The sequence below is a fragment of the Crinia signifera genome, chromosome 12, assembly GCF_055691185.1.
Source record: "Crinia signifera chromosome 12, ASM5569118v1, whole genome shotgun sequence".
Taxonomy (NCBI): Eukaryota; Metazoa; Chordata; class Amphibia; order Anura; family Myobatrachidae; genus Crinia; species Crinia signifera.
The window spans coordinates 1,781,558-1,792,049 of NC_139228.1; the positions used below are offsets into that span (position 1 = coordinate 1,781,558).

The 10,492-nt window shown below is 51.6% G+C and overlaps 1 protein-coding gene across 1 annotated transcript in view; it reads left to right on the forward strand.

Annotated features, from left to right (window-relative positions):
- B4GALT3 (beta-1,4-galactosyltransferase 3) overlaps positions 1-10,492 on the forward strand; it is a 57,955-nt gene that overhangs the window by 17,096 nt on the left and 30,367 nt on the right. The window lies entirely within an intron of this gene.

Below are 10,492 nucleotides of genomic sequence, written 5' to 3' on the forward strand. Positions count from 1 at the left end.
TGTAGCCATTGTAGTGGGGGACCCGGCAGAGCTGGACATCAGCCTGGCCTCTGCATCCAGTGTACATTGTAGAGTGAGTAGTGCGGATGGAATATGGACACTGCAGGAGGGGGTATGGACACTGCAGGAGGGGGTATGGACACTGCAGGAGGGGGTATGGACACTGCAGGAGGGGGTATGGACACTGCAGGAGGGGGTATGGACACTGCAGGAGGGGGTATGGACACTGCAGGAGGGGGTATGGACACTGCAGGAGGGGGTATGGACACTGCAGGAAGGGGTATGGACACTGCAGGAGGGGGTATGGACACTGCAGGAGGGGGTATGGACACTGCAGGAGGAGGTATGGACACTGCAGGAGGGGGTATGGACACTGCAGGAGGGGGTATGGACACTGCATGGTGGGGGTATGGACACTGCAGGAGGGGGTATGGACACTGCAGGAGGGGGTATGGACACTGCAGGAGGGGGTATGGACACTGCAGGATGGGGGTATGGACACTGCAGGATGGGGGTATGGATTATTAGGTCACCACAATGTTGGTCGACAGTCATTAGGTCGACATGAGTCTCGGTCGACATGGGTTAGGTTGACAATCAAAAAGGTCCATGTTTTTCATATTTCTTTGGTCCCGAATGTCAACACAGTCGACATTGACACTGAAGCGCAGCATTACATCCCCTCGCCATGCTTCGGGCACACTATTCTATTCTCCCACCACGCCGTAGTGGATGGTGTCGGCACAATAAAAATGTGAAAACCCCATGTCGACCTAATGCCCCTGTCTACATTCCTGCATGTCGATCTAGAATCATGTCGACCTAATGACTGCCGACCAACATGCTGGTGACCCACTGACCATATCCCATGAGGGCATCATGTACAGCGCTTGTTGTGTCCTGTGTGACATCATATCATCTATACACTCTGCCTATGTCACTGACACCGGCTCCCAAACACGCTCTGTAGGGACACCCAGCAGCTGCACAGGTGCACTCATTACTCACTGACACCAGTTCCCAGGTCACACAGCACAGGTGCACTCATTACTTACTGACACCGGTTCCCAAACACGCTCTGTAGGGACACCCGGCAGCTGCACAGGTGTACTCATTACTCACTGACACATTCACCAGGTCACCCAGCAGGAGCTCAGGTGTACTCATTACTCACTGACACATTCACCAGGTCACCCAGCAGGAGCACAGGTGTACTCATTACTCACTGACACATGTCCCAGGTCACCCGGCAGGGGCACAGGTGCACTCATTACTCACTGACACCGGCTCCCAAACACGCTCTGTAGGGTCACCCGGCAGGTGCACAGGTGTACTCATTACTCACTGACACATTTCCCAGGTCACCTGGCAGCTGCACAGGTGTACTCATTACTCACTGACACATTCACCAGGTCACCCAGCAGGAGCACAGGTGTACTCATTACTCACTGACACATTCACCAGGTCACCCAGCAGGAGCACAGGTGTACTCATTACTCACTGACACATTCACCAGGTCACCCAGCAGGAGCACAGGTGTACTCATTACTCACTGACACATTCACCAGGTCACCCAGCAGGGGCACAGGTGCACTCATTACTCACTGACACCGGCTCCCAAACACGCTCTGTAGGGTCACCCGGCAGGTGCACAGGTGTACTCATTACTCACTGACACATTTCCCAGGTCACCTGGCAGCTGCACAGGTGTACTCATTACTCACTGACACATTCACCAGGTCACCCAGCAGGAGCACAGGTGTACTCATTACTCACTGACACATTCACCAGGTCACCCAGCAGGAGCACAGGTGTACTCATTACTCACTGACACATTCACCAGGTCACCCAGCAGGAGCACAGGTGTACTCATTACTCACTGACACATTTCCCAGATCACCCGGCAGCTGCACAGGTGTACTCATTACTCACTGACACATTCACCAGGTCACCCAGCAGGAGCACAGGTGCACTCATTACTCACTGACACATGTCCCAGGTCACCCGGCAGGGGCACAGGTGCACTCATTACTCACTGACACCGGCTCCCAAACACGCTCTGTAGGGTCACCCGGCAGGTGCACAGGTGTACTCATTACTCACTGACACATTTCCCAGGTCACCTGGCAGCTGCACAGGTGTACTCATTACTCACTGACACATTCACCAGGTCACCCAGCAGGAGCACAGGTGTACTCATTACTCACTGACACATTCACCAGGTCACCCAGCAGGAGCACAGGTGTACTCATTACTCACTGACACATTCACCAGGTCACCCAGCAGGAGCACAGGTGTACTCATTACTCACTGACACATTTCCCAGATCACCCGGCAGCTGCACAGGTGTACTCATTACTCACTGACACATTCACCAGGTCACCCAGCAGGAGCACAGGTGTACTCATTACTCACTGACACATTCACCAGGTCACCCAGCAGGAGCACAGGTGTACTCATTACTCACTGACACATGTCCCAGGTCACCCGGCAGGGGCACAGGTGCACTCATTACTCACTGACAATGGCTCCCAAACACGCTCTGTAGGGTCACCCGGCAGGTGCACAGGTGTACTCATTACTCACTGACACATTTCCCAGGTCACCTGGCAGCTGCACAGGTGCACTAATTACTCACTGACACATTTCCCAGGTCCCCCGGCAGCTGCACAGGTGTACTCATTACTCACTGACACATTACCCAGGTCACTCAGCAGGTGCACAGGTGATTACTCACTGACACATTTCCCAGGTCACCCGGCAGGTGCACAGGTGTACAGGTGTACTCATTATTTACTGACACATTTCCCAGGTCACCCGGCAGGTGCAAAGGTGTACTCATTACTCACTGACACATTTCCCAGGTCACCCAGCAGCTGCACAGGTGCACTCATTACTCACTGACACATTTCCCAGGTCACCCAGCAGCTGCACAGGTGCACTCATTACTCACTGACACATTTCCCAGGTCGTCCGGCAGGTGTACTCATTACTCACTGATACATTTCCCAGGTCACCCGGCAGATGCACAGGTGTACTCATTACTCACTGACACATTTCCCAGGTCACCCAGCAGGTGCACAGGTGCACTCATTACTCACTGACACATTCACCAGGTCACCCAGCAGGAGCACAGGTGTACTCATTACTCACTGACACATTTCCCAGGTCGTCCGGCAGGTGTACTCATTACTCACTGACACATTTCCCAGATCACCCAGCAGCTGTACATGTGTACTCATTACTCACTGACACATTTCCCAGGTCACCCAGCAGCTGCACAGGTGCACTCATTACTCACTGACACATTTCCCAGGTCGTCCGGCAGGTGTACTCATTACTCACTGATACATTTCCCAGGTCACCCGGCAGATGCACAGGTGTACTCATTACTCACTGACACATTTCCCAGGTCACCCAGCAGGTGCACAGGTGCACTCATTACTCACTGACACATTCACCAGGTCACCCAGCAGGTGCACATGTGTACTCATTACTCACTGACACATTTCCCAGGTGACCCAGCAGGTGCACAGGTGCACTCATTACTCACTGACACATTCACCAGGTCACCCAGCAGGTGCACATGTGTACTCATTGACACATTTCCCAGGTCACACAGCAGGAGCACAGGTGGAACTAATTATATCACTTGTGAATCTGTGAGGAGACCTGCTGATGTGGGTCCTGACTGAAGTCCATGTTTGGGAACCACTGACCTGATGAGGCTCTGGATACAGATTAAATGTGGGGACTAAAGGGCTGTACACATGTTGAGATATTGCCTAAGCAATTTTGATTAGATGCACGAGAAATTTTGACTAAGTGATTTTGTCTAAGTAATGATAGTCTATGATGTAGTCAGAATTGCCTTATCTGCAGTCTATTTATGCTAGACAATATTGACTAAGCAGAAGAAAAATTTGGCTATTTAGTCTAAATCTTCTGTTAAAATCTCTCCGTGTGTACACCCCTTTAAGTTGGGCGCACACTGGTCGATATGAAGATGTAGGGAGCTGGGGGCCGGTGATATCGCTGACAGATATGTGTGCCCACTGTATTGTTCTACCCCCCCAGCACCGCAGATTTAGGTAACTATATCAGTCGCCCCAGTTAGCTTTAGTGCAGGGGTTCATGTCATACTCCTGCGTATACATAGTGATGGGTGTGTAGCACGTTCCAATACAACCAGCAGTGTGTGCCAAACACATGGCTCCGAGGCTGGCTACCCACCAGAACCACAATGGCACAATTTGTTTCTTCCAGAGTAATTGGAACAAGAGATTGCACAGTGCGATAAGTGTGTACTGGCAATTGCACGCTCCTGCAGGTAGATTATATTTCTGGTTGTGCCGACACACCACTGCATTGTGCAGGTTATATGCACGCTGCTGTACGCCAGATACCGGTTTGCACAGATTAGTTGTGTCAACAACACCAGAGGTCACCTCCCCAAACGGCAAGATGCCATAACGATAACAGTTTAGTGACAGCTACAGTGGTGAGTAGTGCGCCCAGTCCCACCTGCAGTGTACACATGTGCAGCTACAGCCATGTGTACACACACAGGAGCCAGCGCTGAGCTTCGCCTGTTTGTGGAGCGTATTCTGAGTAATTGTGCGAAGCGCAGACGCCGGGGTCGAGTCATACGCGGCCCGATTGCAACTACACTTACAGTACATCTGATCAGAGGGATATGGGTTGTAATAGGGGATACTCACTAAGGGGGCGTTAATGAGATGGGGTTGGTTGGAACCATAGACACAGTGTGAGAGAAAGTAACATGAGTGGCGCACGCTGTAAGTGCCACAATTGGCACCTTTATTGTATGTAGATTGAGCAAGTAGGGTCTCCCAAATGTAGGCTAAACAATTACATTTATTGATTTGTAATGTCTTCCTTTTAAACACCTCTTATAGTTCTGTGTTCCCCGTCACGCATATTCTTTCCTCTCTGTGTTCCCGTTACGCGTCTTATTCCCTCTCTGTGTTCCCCGTTACGCGTCTTATTCCCTCTCTGTGTTCCCCGTTACGCGTCTTATTCCCTCTCTGTGTTCCCCGTTACGCGTCTTATTCCCTCTCTGTGTTCCCCGTTACGCGTCTTATTCCCTCTCTGTGTTCCCCGTTACGCGTCTTATTCCCTCTCTGTGTTCCCCGTTACGCGTCTTATTCCTTCTCTGTGTTCCCCGTTACGCGTCTTATTCCCTCTCTGTGTTCCCCGTCACGCATATTCTTTCCTCTCTGTGTTCCCCATTACGCGACTTATTCCCTCTCTGTGTTCCCGTTACGCGTCTTATTCCCTCTCTGTGTTCCCCGTTACGCGTCTTATTCCCTCTCTGTGTTCCCCGTTACGCGTCTTATTCCCTCTCTGTGTTCCCCGTTACACGTCTTATTCCCTCTCTGTGCTCCCCGTTACGCGTCTTATTCCCTCTCTGTGTTCCCCGTCACGCATATTCTTTCCTCTCTGTGTTCCCCGTTACGCGACTTATTCCCTCTCTGTGTTCCCGTTACGCGTCTTATTCCCTCTCTGTGTTCCCCGTTACGCGTCTTATTCCCTCTCTGTGCTTTCCCGTTACGCGTCTTATTCCCTCTCTCTGTGCTCCCCGTTACGCGTCTTATTCCCTCTCTGTGCTCCCCGTTACGCGTCTTATTCCCTCTCTGTGCTCCCCGTTACTCGTCTTATTCCCTCTCTGTGTTCCCCGTTACGCGTCTTATTCCCTCTCTGTGTTCCCCATTACTCGTCTTATTCCCTCTCTGTGTTCCCCATTACGCATCTTATTCCCTCTCTGTGTTCCCCGTTACGTGTCTTATTCCCTCTCTGTGTTTCCCGTCTTATTCCCTCTCTGTGTTCCCCGTCTTATTACCTCTCTGTGTTCCCCGTCTTATTACCTCTCTGTGTTCCCCGTCTTATTCCCTCTCTGTGTTCCCCGTTAAGCGTTTTATTACCTCTCTGTGTTCCCCGTTACGCGTCTTATTCCCTCTCTGTGTTCCCCGTTACGCGTCTTATTCCCTCTCTGTGTTCTCCGTCTTATTCCCTCTCTGTGTTCCCCGTTACGCGTCTTATTCCCTCTCTGTGTTCCCCCTTACGCGTCTTATTCCCTCTCTGTGTTCCCCGTTACTCGTCTTATTCCCTCTCTGTGTTCTCCGTCTTATTCCCTCTCTGTGTTCCCCGTTACGCGTCTTATTCCCTCTCTGTGTTCCCCCTTACGCGTCTTATTCCCTCTCTGTGTTCCCCCTTATGCGTCTTATTCCCTCTCTGTGTTCTCCGTCTTATTCCCTCTCTGTGTTCCCCGTTACGCGTCTTATTCCCTCTCTGTGTTCCCCATTACTCGTCTTATTCCCTCTCTGTGTTCCCCGTTACGCGTCTTATTCCCTCTCTGTGTTCCCCGTTACGCGTCTTATTCCCTCTCTGTGTTCCCCATTACTCGTCTTATTCCCTCTCTGTGTTCCCCGTCACGCATCTTATTCCCTCTCTGTGTTCCCCGTCTTATTCCCTCTCTGTGTTCCCCGTTACGCATCTTATTCCCTCTCTGTGTTCCCCGTCTTATTCCCTCTCTGTGTTCCCCGTTACGCGTCTTATTCCCTCTCTGTGCTCCCCGTTACGCATCTTATTCCCTCTCTGTGTTCCCCGTTACGCGTCTTATTCCCTCTCTGTGCTCCCCGTTACGCATCTTATTCCCTCTCTGTGTTCCCCGTCTTATTCCCTCTCTGTGTTCCCCGTTACGCATCTTATTCCCTCTCTGTGCTCCCCGTTACGCATCTTATTCCCTCTCTGTGTTCCCCGTCTTATTCCCTCTCTGTGTTCCCTGTTACGCGTCTTATTCCCTCTCTGTGTTCCCCGTTACGCGTCTTATTCCCTCTCTGTGCTCCCCGTTACGCGTCTTATTCCCTCTCTGTGCTCCCCGTTACGCGTCTTATTCCCTCTCTGTGCTCCCCGTTACTCGTCTTATTCCCTCTCTGTGTTCCCCGTTACGCGTCTTATTCCCTCTCTGTGTTCCCCGTTACGCGTCTTATTCCCTCTCTGTGTTCCCCGTTACGCGTCTTATTCCCTCTCTGTGTTCCCCGTTACGCGTCTTATTCCCTCTCTGTGTTCCCCATTACTCGTCTTATTCCCTCTCTGTGCTCCCCGTTACTCGTCTTATTCCCTCTCTGTGTTCCCCGTCTTATTCCCTCTCTGTGTTTCCCGTCTTATTCCCTCTCTGTGTTCCCCGTTACGCATCTTATTCCCTCTCTGTGTTCCCCGTCTTATTCCCTCTCTGTGTTTCCCGTCTTATTCCCTCTCTGTGTTCCCCGTCTTATTCCCTCTCTGTGTTCCCCGTTACGCGTCTTATTCCCTCTCTGTGTTCCCCGTTACGCGTCTTATTCCCTCTCTGTGTTCCCCGTTACGCAACTTATTCCCTCTGTGTTCCCCGTTACGCGTCTTATTCCCTCTCTGTGTTCCCCGTTACGCGTCTTATTCCCTCTCTGTGTTCCCCGTTACGCGTCTTATTCCCTCTCTGTGTTCCCCGTTACGCGTCTTATTCCCTTTCTGTGTTCCCCGTTACGCGTCTTATTCCCTCTCTGTGTTCACCATTACTTGTCTTATTCCCTCTCTGTGCTCCCCGTTACGCGTCTTATTCCCTCTCTGTGTTTCCCGTCTTATTCCCTCTCTGTGTTTCCCGTCTTATTCCCTCTCTGTGTTCCCCGTCTTATTCCCTCTCTGTGTTCCCCGTCTTATTCCCTCTCTGTGTTCCCCGTCTTATTCCCTCTCTGTGTTCCCCGTTACGCGTCTTATTCCCTCTCTGTGTTCCCCGTCTTATTCCCTCTCTGTGTTCCCCGTTACGCGTCTTATTCCCTCTCTGTGTTCCCTGTCTTATTCCCTCTCTGTGTTCCCCGTTACGCGTCTTATTCCCTCTCTGTGTTCCCCGTTACGCGTCTTATTCCCTCTCTGTGCTCCCCGTTACGCATCTTATTCCCTCTCTGTGTTCCCCGTTACGCATCTTATTCCCTCTCTGTGTTCCCCGTCTTATTCCCTCTCTGTGTTCCCCGTTACGCGTCTTATTCCCTCTCTGTGCTCCCCGTTACGCATCTTATTCCCTCTCTGTGTTCCCCGTTACGCGTCTTATTCCCTCTCTGTGCTCCCCGTCTTATTCCCTCTCTGTGTTCCCCGTTACGCATCTTATTCCCTCTCTGTGTTCCCTGTTACGCGTCTTATTCCCTCTCTGTGCTCCCCGTTACGCGTCTTATTCCCTCTCTGTGCTCCCCGTCTTATTCCCTCTCTGTGCTCCCCGTCTTATTCCCTCTCTGTGTTCCCCGTCTTATTCCCTCTCTGTGTTCCCCGTTACGCATCTTATTCCCTCTCTGTGTTCCCCGTTACGCGTCTTATTCCCTCTCTGTGCTCCCCGTTACGCGTCTTATTCCCTCTCTGTGCTCCCCGTTACGCATCTTATTCCCTCTCTGTGTTCCCCGTTACGCATCTTATTCCCTCTCTGTGTTCCCCGTCTTATTCCCTCTCTGTGTTCCCCGTCTTATTCCCTCTCTGTGTTCCCCGTTACGCATCTTATTCCCTCTCTGTGTTCCCCGTTACGCGTCTTATTCCCTCTCTGTGCTCCCCGTTACGCGTCTTATTCCCTCTCTGTGCTCCCCGTTACGCATCTTATTCCCTCTCTGTGTTCCCCGTTACGCATCTTATTCCCTCTCTGTGTTCCCCGTCTTATTCCCTCTCTGTGTTCCCCGTTACGCATCTTATTCCCTCTCTGTGCTCCCCGTCTTATTCCCTCTCTGTGTTCCCCGTCTTATTCCCTCTCTGTGTTCCCCGTTACGCATCTTATTCCCTCTCTGTGTTCCCCGTTACGCGTCTTATTCCCTCTCTGTGCTCCCCGTTACGCGTCTTATTCCCTCTCTGTGCTCCCCGTTACGCATCTTATTCCCTCTCTGTGTTCCCCGTTACGCATCTTATTCCCTCTCTGTGTTCCCCGTCTTATTCCCTCTCTGTGTTCCCCGTTACGCGTCTTATTCCCTCTCTGTGCTCCCCGTTACGCATCTTATTCCCTCTCTGTGTTCCCCGTTACGCATCTTATTCCCTCTCTGTGTTCCCCGTCTTATTCCCTCTCTGTGTTCCCTGTTACGCGTCTTATTCCCTCTCTGTGTTCCCCGTTACGCATCTTATTCCCTCTCTGTGTTCCCCGTCTTATTCCCTCTCTGTGTTCCCCGTTACGCGTCTTATTCCCTCTCTGTGTTCCCCGTTACGCATCTTATTCCCTCTCTGTGTTCCCCGTCTTATTCCTTCTCTGTGTTCCCTGTTACGCGTCTTATTCCCTCTCTGTGTTCCCCGTTACGCATCTTATTCCCTCTCTGTGTTCCCCGTCTTATTCCCTCTCTGTGTTCCCCGTTACGCATCTTATTCCCTCTCTGTGTTCCCCGTTACGCATCTTATTCCCTCTCTGTGTTCCCCGTCTTATTCCCTCTCTGTGTTCCCTGTTACGCGTCTTATTCCCTCTCTGTGTTCCCTGTTACGCATCTTATTCCCTCTCTGTGTTCCCCGTTACGCATCTTATTCCCTCTCTGTGTTCCCCGTTACACGTCTTATTCCCTCTCTGTGTTCCCCGTTACTCGTCTTATTCCCTCTCTGTGTTCCCCGTCTTATTCCCTCTCTGTATTCCCCGTCTTATTCCCTCTCTGTGTTCCCCGTTACGCGTCTTATTCCCTCTCTGTGTTCCCCGTCTTATTCCCTCTCTGTGTTCCCGTTACGCGTCTTATTCACTCTCTGTGTTCCCGTTACGCGCCTTATTCCCTCTCTGTGTTCCCCGTTACGCGTCTTATTCCCTCTCTGTGTTCCCCGTTACGCATCTTATTCCCTCTCTGTGTTCCCCGTCTTATTACCTCTCTGTGTTCCCCGTCTTATTCCCTCTCTGTGTTCCCCGTTACGCATCTTATTCCCTCTCTGTGTTCCCCGTTACGCGTCTTATTCCCTCTCTGTGCTCCCCGTTACGCATCTTATTCCCTCTCTGTGTTCCTTGTTACGCATCTTATTCCCTCTCTGTGTTCCCCGTCTTATTCCCTCTCTGTGTTCCCCGTTACGCATCTTATTCCCTCTCTGTGTTCCCCGTCTTATTCCCTCTCTGTGTCCCCGTTACGCGTCTTATTCCCTCTCTCTGCTCCCCGTTACGCATCTTATTCCCTCTCTGTGTTCCCCGTTACGTGTCTTATTCCCTCTCTGTGTTCCCCGTCATATTCCCTCTCTGTGTTCCCCGTCTTATTCCCTCTCTGTGTTCCCCGTCTTATTCCCTCTCTGTGTTCCCCGTCTTATTCCCTCTCTGTGTTCCCCGTCTTATTCCCTCTCTGTGTTCCCCGTTACGCGTCTTATTCCCTCTCTGTGTTCCCCGTTACGCGTCTTATTCCCTCTCTGTGTTCCCCGTTACTCGTCTTATTCCCTCTCTGTGTTCCCCGTTACTCGTCTTATTCCCTCTCTGTGTTCCCCGTCTTATTCCCTCTCTGTGTTCCCCGTCTTATTC